Source organism: Pinus tabuliformis, chromosome 6, assembly GCF_031772625.1.
Source record: "Pinus tabuliformis cultivar Carrire ecotype Pingquan chromosome 6, CPIR1, whole genome shotgun sequence".
Lineage (NCBI taxonomy): Eukaryota > Viridiplantae > Streptophyta > Pinopsida > Pinales > Pinaceae > Pinus > Pinus tabuliformis.
Genome location: NC_142292.1, coordinates 156059621 through 156068574, shown reverse-complemented (window position 1 = coordinate 156068574; position 8954 = coordinate 156059621). Strand labels below are relative to the sequence as shown.

The 8954-nt window shown below is 38.4% G+C and overlaps 1 pseudogene; it reads right to left on the bottom strand.

The window, feature by feature from the left end:
- Positions 1-408: 408 nt before the first annotated feature.
- On the bottom strand, positions 409-1851 carry LOC149257856 (UDP-glycosyltransferase 89B2-like; annotated as a pseudogene).
- Positions 1852-8954: the final 7103 nt, after the last annotated feature.

Here is an 8954-nt window from a genome sequence, read left to right as displayed (position 1 = left end):
AGTGATGAAATATTTTTTCTAAGTAGATTCAAAACTGTAGAATACTTTGTTTCTTTTTTAAACATAACATATTATTTGAATAAACTTTGACTGCTTTTCATAAAATCAAAATGAATCCACTACTTTTTCTAAAACTAAAATGATATTTTTTGAACAAGTGTTTTTGACTACATTTTCTTAAACTAGAACGATTGGTCGTAATCATTCATATTTCAAATCACAAACTACTAAATCAATTATAAGTTCTTCATACATTTCTAAGCCAGCCCTCCTACATTTTGAAATCTTCCTTTCTATAAAATGACAATTGAATAAATATGGATTTTATTGCAAATATGGGTAGCAAATGTCCCTATCCAAAAAGATGAAATTAGCATAATCCGAGAAAAATATTAAAACAAGATCTATCTACTTGAAATGAGATATGGATCCCCCTTCTTGCACTTCTAGTTTCACTTCCTTTCTCATCTCCTCTACCCTTTTCATCTCGTCTCCTTCTCTTCTCATAAGTTGTTTCATTGCTAATTAACAATTCATCTCTATTGGGCATTGTGGTGTCACCTTCACAAAACATGATTCCCACCTTCATATAATCAACTAATAACGCATCAATATAGTATTGATTTGTAGTCATGGGCCACGTTATTAGTGGGACTCCCATTGTGATGCTCTCCAGGGTAGAATTCCACCCATAATGATTAAGAAAACCTCCAATAGAGTGGTGTGAGAGGACAAAGATATGGGATGCCAAACCTCTGATTATCAAGCCTCTTCCCTTTGTTTTCTCTTCAAAACCTTGAGGAATCATGCCATATTCACGAGCAGGCATACTATTAGGTGGATACCTGATGATCCAGATGAATCTTCACTTGCCTCCAACCCTACTACCATCTCCTCTATTTGTTTATTTGAGAAAAAGGTATGGTTGCTAAAGAAAATATAGATAACAAACTTCTCCTTGTGAGAATCCATCCATTGCAGACATACCGATGCTTTGATTAGAGTGGTTTTCCCTCTCTCAATCATGTTTGTTGCTCGCTCCAACCTGAAAACATCAGGAGGAAGAAAAGGACCTACAAACCAAAAATGCCTACCAAAAATAACCCTGCGCAAATGATCTATATAAACGACTTCTAGATCAAAGAAAGTATTGATAAGGGTACCCAAACTTTCCACATTGAAATCCATGTTATATCTCATGAATTTAATGAAACTATCTAAATTCTTGTACCTATGGATAAGGGGGGAGATTTGATACCAGGGAAAACTAATAGGGTGAAGTAGATCAAGAATATGGACTGCATCATTATCTGTTGATACTTGTTCATGTGGCATGTATTTCTAGAGAGCATGAATGATAGAAGTATAAAAAGCAGCGATGGGGTAGAATACTATCCTGGGTATGCCGAGCTTGGCAACTGTGTTCTGAGTCCATCCAAGGAAGAAATCATTGATAATGCAAACAGGAGGGCGGAACCCATCTGAGCTCTTCTTCTGATGGTTGAACCAATCTTCTATTGGATGAGTGAGCTCCTTGATTGAATACATGAAGAGTGGGAAGAGATGAAGGGCAGGAAGTTGCTTTGTATTTTCACATCCTGGGGGAATTCCTTGGGTAGGAGGGAAGGGGATGATAAGAGGTTGAATGTGAACACCCTCTATACGAGGGAAGGGGGTGATAAGCGGTTGAATGTGAAGGCCCTCTATAGAAGATGTGTGAAATAGAGAACTAGGGAGGGATTAATTTTGCAGAGTTGTGAGGACTATTAGCGAAAGCCCATGAGATGAAAAAGATTGTAAAGATAAAGAATATGAATGTATATGTTCTAGGGTACATAATTTGGGGTGCATCTCATCTTTTTTAAGTTGTCATATATGGATTGTTAGAAAGGCAATTTAGTGTTGCTTATGTATGTTAGGAGATAGTATAAGGGGATAAGAAGTTTGGCATGTGATTACGATATGAGAATATAGGAAATGGGGCGGAGATCTAGATCTATTATGTCTTTATTTTCATCCACTAAATATTGATGAAAAAATAGACAATAGTACATGTGGGCATAAATAAAGAGGAGGTGGGAAATAGCCCAAACCAAGTAGACAATTTTTATTTGAAGAAGACATGAAAAAACCAAAATGGTAGCAAAATACCTATTATGGTAGTTAGATGAGACCCTTTATATAAGAGACAAGGGAGAGAAAAAATAGGTAAGCCATATCTTATTATGAAGTATGATTTTATAGCTAACCTTCAATAAGAATATTGGATAGAGGGTTATGGAGAAGTCAAAGGGAAGACTACAATGAAAGTAATCTATGAAACTTGAATGTGAAACCTTCATAAAGATAGCATTAGAAAAGAAACCCATTAAAGAAAAATGGTGTGATCTAAAAGGCATTCAAAATACTTGATAGAAACAAACTAAGATATGTAGCGAAGGGTTTTGGCTAAAAAGAATTGCTTTATTACAGTTTTATTTCTACTACACAAAATTATAGCAATTTATATGTTATTAAAAATAATAAGGTAATGATAAAGAATTTTATCAAATGAATAAAAAATACTTTATCATAAAGGAAGAAAAAAATTACATTTACCCATGCTAAGGTCATAAGGATTTTAAACTCTAGCAAAGAACATCTAATTTGTATATGGAAGAAACATGGTTTCCTTTCATATGATCTCCTCGTATTCCCAGGGGACCCTACAAAAAGTATATGATATCTGAATCATAAAATGTTTCTTCGGAAAATTCACATGCTTTTGGGTATGAAATTTAGCATTACTAAAATTTGGTTTTATTTTGTTCACCACATGACTGGGGTAAAACAAATTCTTATTGGTGTCATTTAAAAAGTGGTTATGCAAAACCAATCAACATATAACAAAAAAATTTGCACGAACATATAGAACATATAACAAAATCCAAAGTAAAACACTCTTCAACAAGTTTCCTTAGATTCAACAAATATATCATCCCATGGTGAACAACAAGACTATTTTAACTTAAAACTTTTTGACAAGACTTGTTGGTAGATCATACCCTGTTAGTCTTGAGCTTCATTATCTTTACAATGCTAGCAGACTAATAAATTGTCCATGATAACCCGAGGTAACGCATTGTCTATGGTTTATAGAGGTGAGGGAAGCAATGAAATATGACTGGTGCCCATAGATGACAATATATTTGTGACAGGGTAACTTTCTCCTAGGATAGAGGATTTAGGAATGATTCGTTGGAGGCCTTGAACTAGTCAAATCTATTCTATATTACTAGAATATTTGTTTGATTATTACATCAATAGAAATGTGAACATGTGTGGAACAAACATAGACACTTTCTACTATGCAAATTACCAAATCAAGAAACATCTCCAATCCTACCCATTGTGTATCTAAAGACATCCCCCAGCCCATTGTATTAAATATGCCTCATAATTTTCAAAATTACTTATGATCAGTAATAGCTCATTTGAAGGGAATTGTTTTCATCAGTTTGTTGTATTTCTATTGCCATTTGGATGTTTCCTGTTCTATCTTGAACATAAGCAACTAGGCATTACATTTCATTTAATTGATTGGTCGACATGAGAGCCACCTCTGCTGACATTATCTATAGTTGAAAGTTGTTGGGTTGTATTATATTCTTTCCATGACTAGCCTACGTAGTTAACTGGGGGGTTAGACGGGGGGTGGAGCCCCCCCTTTGTTGTGCCAATTGCACAGTGGGGCGATCATAGGGGGTTTGAGGGGGGCGGGTAGCCCCCTTCAACGGGGTCTGGGGCAGCGCCCAAGGGAATTTTTTTTGGACCCTATATTAGGTTGGGCAAACCTACCTATGGTTTTGTGCATGGTTTTTGCACATGCTTTTGGATGCGATGGTTTTCAGTCGATGGCTTTGGACGCAATGGTTTTCGGTCCATGGTATTGGATGCTTCGACATGTATAAATATGTATTGTAACATTGAAAGGAACATAATGAAAAATCAAGCTGGTAGTCCCTGTTTTGGGATCCGTGGGAAAATCTCTATGTATATGTGTTTTATGTGTTATTCTCTCGCACTATTTATTTTCTGTGTTTTAGAATTCATATGCAGGTAGTTTTTGTACAGGGTTAAAACCTACATTTGGTATCAGAGTTGTTTTGGCTTTAAGGGGACGCCTTTGTTGTTGAGGGGTTGTGCTCGAGCTTGTGGTAGACCCTGTTCAGTGGGAGGTCTGTGGGATCGATTCTGGTGGTGAATGAAGATGGCGAGTAGTGGAAAGATAGAGATCGAGAAATTTAATGGGCAACGTTTTGAGTTATGGAAACTTAATATGGAGGATCTGTTGGTGGATAAAGATCAGTGGATCGCGGTAGATCTAGGTACTAAACCAATGAGAGTGTCCGATGAAGAATGGAGGAAATTGCATTGGAAGCCAAAGAGCATAATATAATTGTGTGTCTTAGATTCAGTATTGCTGAATGTATCAGGGGAAGCTACGATGAAGGCTTTGTGGGACAAGTTATGGACTCTACACCAATCTAAGTCTCTGGTGAATAAACTGTTCCTACGGAGAAAACTGTATAACCTGAGGATGAAAGATGGAGACTCAGTGATAGAGCATATGAATGCATTTAATATTGTGGTAAGTCAGTTATTGTCTGCTAATATTAAAATTTTAGATGAAGATAAGTGCATTAGTTTGTTGTGTTCTCTACCAGATTCGTGGGATAGTCTGGTTATTGCAATAGGTAGGAATGCAACTGCCTTGCAGTTTGATGAAATAGTCTCATCCTTGTTGACGAAGGAGATGAGAAGAAAAAATATGGAGAGCCAGAATGGTGATGACTTGTCTCTACGAGGACAGTCCTAGAACAGAAAATAAGTCATCGAGTGGGAGATCTAAATCTAGAGGGAGATCTAAATCTCCAGGAAAACCTATAAAGGTGGTGTGCTGGAAATGAGGAAAGGAAGGGCACTACAAAAGGGACTGTAAATCTAAAGCTCTTGGCAAAGGAAAGGGATCTGATGATGCTCCTTCTACAGAGGTGAAAACCACCTTAGATGAAGGTGGAGATGTGTACTTGGCTTCTTCAAGTACACATGTAGATCATGAGGAATGGTTGATTGACTCAGGGGCATCCTTTCACTTCACTCCCCATAGAGAGTGGTTATGTGAGTATGAGAAATAGGTTGGCGGTGATGTCTTCTTAGGGGATGATAGTAAGGGTAGAATCGTTGGTCACGGAAAAGTAATGTTGAAGTTGCAAGGTGGAAGGGTTAGAACACTTCCGGGTGTTATGCATATTCCTCCATTGGCCAAAAATCTGATTTCTGTAAGCAAGCTGGATGATGCAGGTGTAAAAACAGTGTTCGGGAAAGATACTTGCAAGATGGTTCGGGGAGCACTGGTATTGATGCGGGGAGTTTGGATTGGAACTCTATACAAGATGCAAGGTAGCACTATTATTGATGGGTGCAACAGTTCTGTGGTTCCTAAAAGTGGAGCAGAAAATCTAGTGGTCTCTGGGGAAAATACCATGCTATGGCATCAAAGGCTTGGACATATTTGAAAGAAGGGCCTTTGAATACTTCATGGTAAAGGTATGGTAGAAGGTATGACTAATAAATCTCTAGATTTTGATTTATGTGAAAATTGTATATATGGGAAGTAGAATCGGGTGAGTTTCCCCTCTTGTGGTAAGAGGGCAAAACAGATATTAGAGCTTGTGCACAGTGATGTGTTTGGACCTGTGAAGGTTCCATCACTACGTAAGTCTGTGTACTATGTATCATTTATAGATGACTTCTCAAGGAATACATGGATATATTTCCTCAAGAAGAAATTTCAAGTCTTTGATAAGTTTAAAGAATTTAAGGCTCTAGTGGAAAACCCGACAAAGAAGAAGGTAAAGGTGCTGAGGACAGATAACGGTGGAGAGTTTTGCAGTAAGGAATTTGAAGAATTATTTAAGTAGTGTGGTATAGCACGGCAGAAGACTACTCCATATACACTTGAGGAAAATGGAGCTGCAGAAATAATGAACAAGACTTTGATGGAAAGGGCAAGAATAATGCTCAGTGGTGTCAGGCTAGGATAGGAATTCTGGGCAGAGGTGGTGGAGACTGCATGTTACCTGGTCAATAGGTCACCTTCATCAGTGTTGGAGGATAAGACTCCACAAGAGGTATGGACTGGTAAGAAACCCTCTCTTTCACATCTGAGGGTATTTGGATGTGATGCATATGTACATGTTCTAAAGGAGAAACGAACCAAGTTGGATAGTAAATCTTAAAAGTGCATCTTTTTTTGGTATAAGGATGGTTTAAAGGGTTATAATCTTTGGAACCCAACAACAAGGAAGGTTGTGTACAACCGAGATGTGGTGTTCAGAGAGGTGAAGGGTAAGAAAGAACTGGTATGCAAGTTAAAAAAGTCTCTGTATGGGTTAAAACAGTCACTAAGGATGTGATATCAAAAATTTGATACATTTATACGGGGACTTGGCTTCACCAGAAGCAAAGTATGTAGGAATTTATAGGGTAAGTTCCTCAGACAGAACACCAAATGACACCGCTCACACATAGATCACAGATCAATACACCAGTATTTTGACGTGGTTAAAACCCTCAAAGAGGGAGACAGTCCACGGCCTGAGCGAACGCAGCCACTTCAGGAAATTTATTAATAAAATAATGAAATTTTACATAAGCTTCTCTCATGAACAGTTAACCTACAAATGACCCTCCATGCTATTTAAATAAAGATCATGGACCAATCGGGTGTTAAGCCACGGATCAAGTGTCGGTAATACCGAGTAGAGAATGAACCGTTGGATCACTACATATCGTGACCGTCGGATTGTAAGTTACAAAATGTACATAGTAAAGAAACACACTTTACCTAACTCTATACTAGACCGAGTTATACTTAACTATTTCCTATGTGTCGAAATATCCTAACATCCCCCGTTAAGAACAACTTGGGATAGGATTGAAGGATTTACAAATATGACACAATAGGAGAAGGAAGGAGGCACTAGAGCCTATCCCCCCTCAGTGAACTTCGCCTCTGTGAGAGTCTTTGTAAAAATGTCTACAACTTGATCATCTGTTGAACAATATTGCACTTCAAGAACATGGTCATGGATGAGCTTTCTGCTGAAGTGCATGTGCAGTTCAATGTGTTAGCTACGCTGATGTTGGACTGGATCTTTGCATAGTTGAATGGCACTTTGATTATCACACCAAAGTGTAGTCGGATGTTGCTACTAAAAGCCAAACTCTGACAGGATGTGACGAAGCCACAAGGCTTCCTTACTAGCTTCTACGACACCACGATACTCTGCTTCTGCTGAAGAAAGAGAAATGGCACCTTGTTTCTTGCAAGCCCATGTAATAGGTCCTGAACCAAGAGTGAACACATAACCTGCAGTAGACTTCCATTCATCAGGGTCACCATCCCAATCAGAATCAGTGAAACCAACCAATAGAGGAGCTACTTCGGCACTGTAATGAATCCCAAACTGAACTGTACCTCGAACATAACGAAGTATTCTTTTAGCTGCTTTCCAATGACTTTCATGTGGGTTTTGCATAAACCAAGCAACAAGGCCAGCAACAAAGGAAATGTCAGGACGGGTATGGGTTAGATACAAAAGTTTTCCTACAAGTTGACGGTATAAGGTAGCATCAACTTTAGGAGAGGTACAAGTGGTTGAAAGTTTGACTCCAGACTGAAAGGGAGAAGGGGCTGGCTTACAGTCTTCCATGTGAAAATGGCGTAGAATATCACAAGCATACTTGGACTGGGAAAGGGAAATACCTTCCTTGGATTGCAAGACTTGAAGACCAAGAAAATAATGTAAGTCTCCTAAGTTTGCCATTTCAAACTTCCTTTTAAGGCTAGAGTTCACATGGTTTATAAGGTTGGGATCACTACCAGTCAGGATAATATCATCAACATAAAGAACAAGAATGATACGAGACTTGCCCACTTTCTTGGTGTAGACAATATTGTCAGAATGACACCTAGAAAATCCATTTTCTATAAGAAAGTTATCCATTTTGGCATACCAAGCTCGAGGAGCTTGTTTGAGACCATAAAGGGATTTTTTAAGCCAACATACAAGGCTGGAGTCTATTTGTATAAAGACAATAGGTTGTTCCATATAGATTTCTCCATGCAAGTCCCCATGCAAGAAGGCAGATTTAACATCCATCTGATGGACTTCCCATTTGAAAGAGGTAGCAAGGGAAAGAACAAGGCGGATAGAGTTCATTTTGGCAACAGGGGAGAAGGTTTCAGTTTAGTCAATGCCTTCAACTTGTGAAAAACCCTTAGCAACAAGACGAGCTTTATGTTTATCAACTTTCCCATCTGGTCCATACTTGGTTCTGTAAACCCATTTGCATCTAACAAGTTTTCGTCCCTTTGGTAGAGGAACAAGATCCCATGTATCATTTGCCAATAATGAATGATATTCTTCATTCATAGCTACTTCCCAATCTGGATGGCCTGAAGCTTCTGCAAAGGTGTCAGGATCATAATTCACTGAAGCTTGAGCCAGTAAAGAAGAGGCTCTATCAAACTGAGAACGTCTACGTCACTGATCTGTAGGATCACCGGCAAGATCGCCTGCTGCATCCCGAGTAGCACGGACCCATTTTGGAAGCTGAGGAGCTGAAGGAGGATCGTGAGAAGGTGGGGGAGGATTTTCATCCTCGCTTTCATCATCCGAAGAAGAAATATTTTCAAAAGTAGAAGAGATAGGGAGAGGTGGCACATTCGCCGAACTAGGCTCGTAGGCCGATATATTTTCAGGAAACTTTACATCTCTTCTAATGATAACATTTTTGGACATAAGTGGCATAAGTCTATATCCTTTGACATCTTCATAATATCCAACAAAAATACATTTTTCACTCTTAGGTTCTAAAGCTTTATGTTTCTCATCTGGAATATGGGC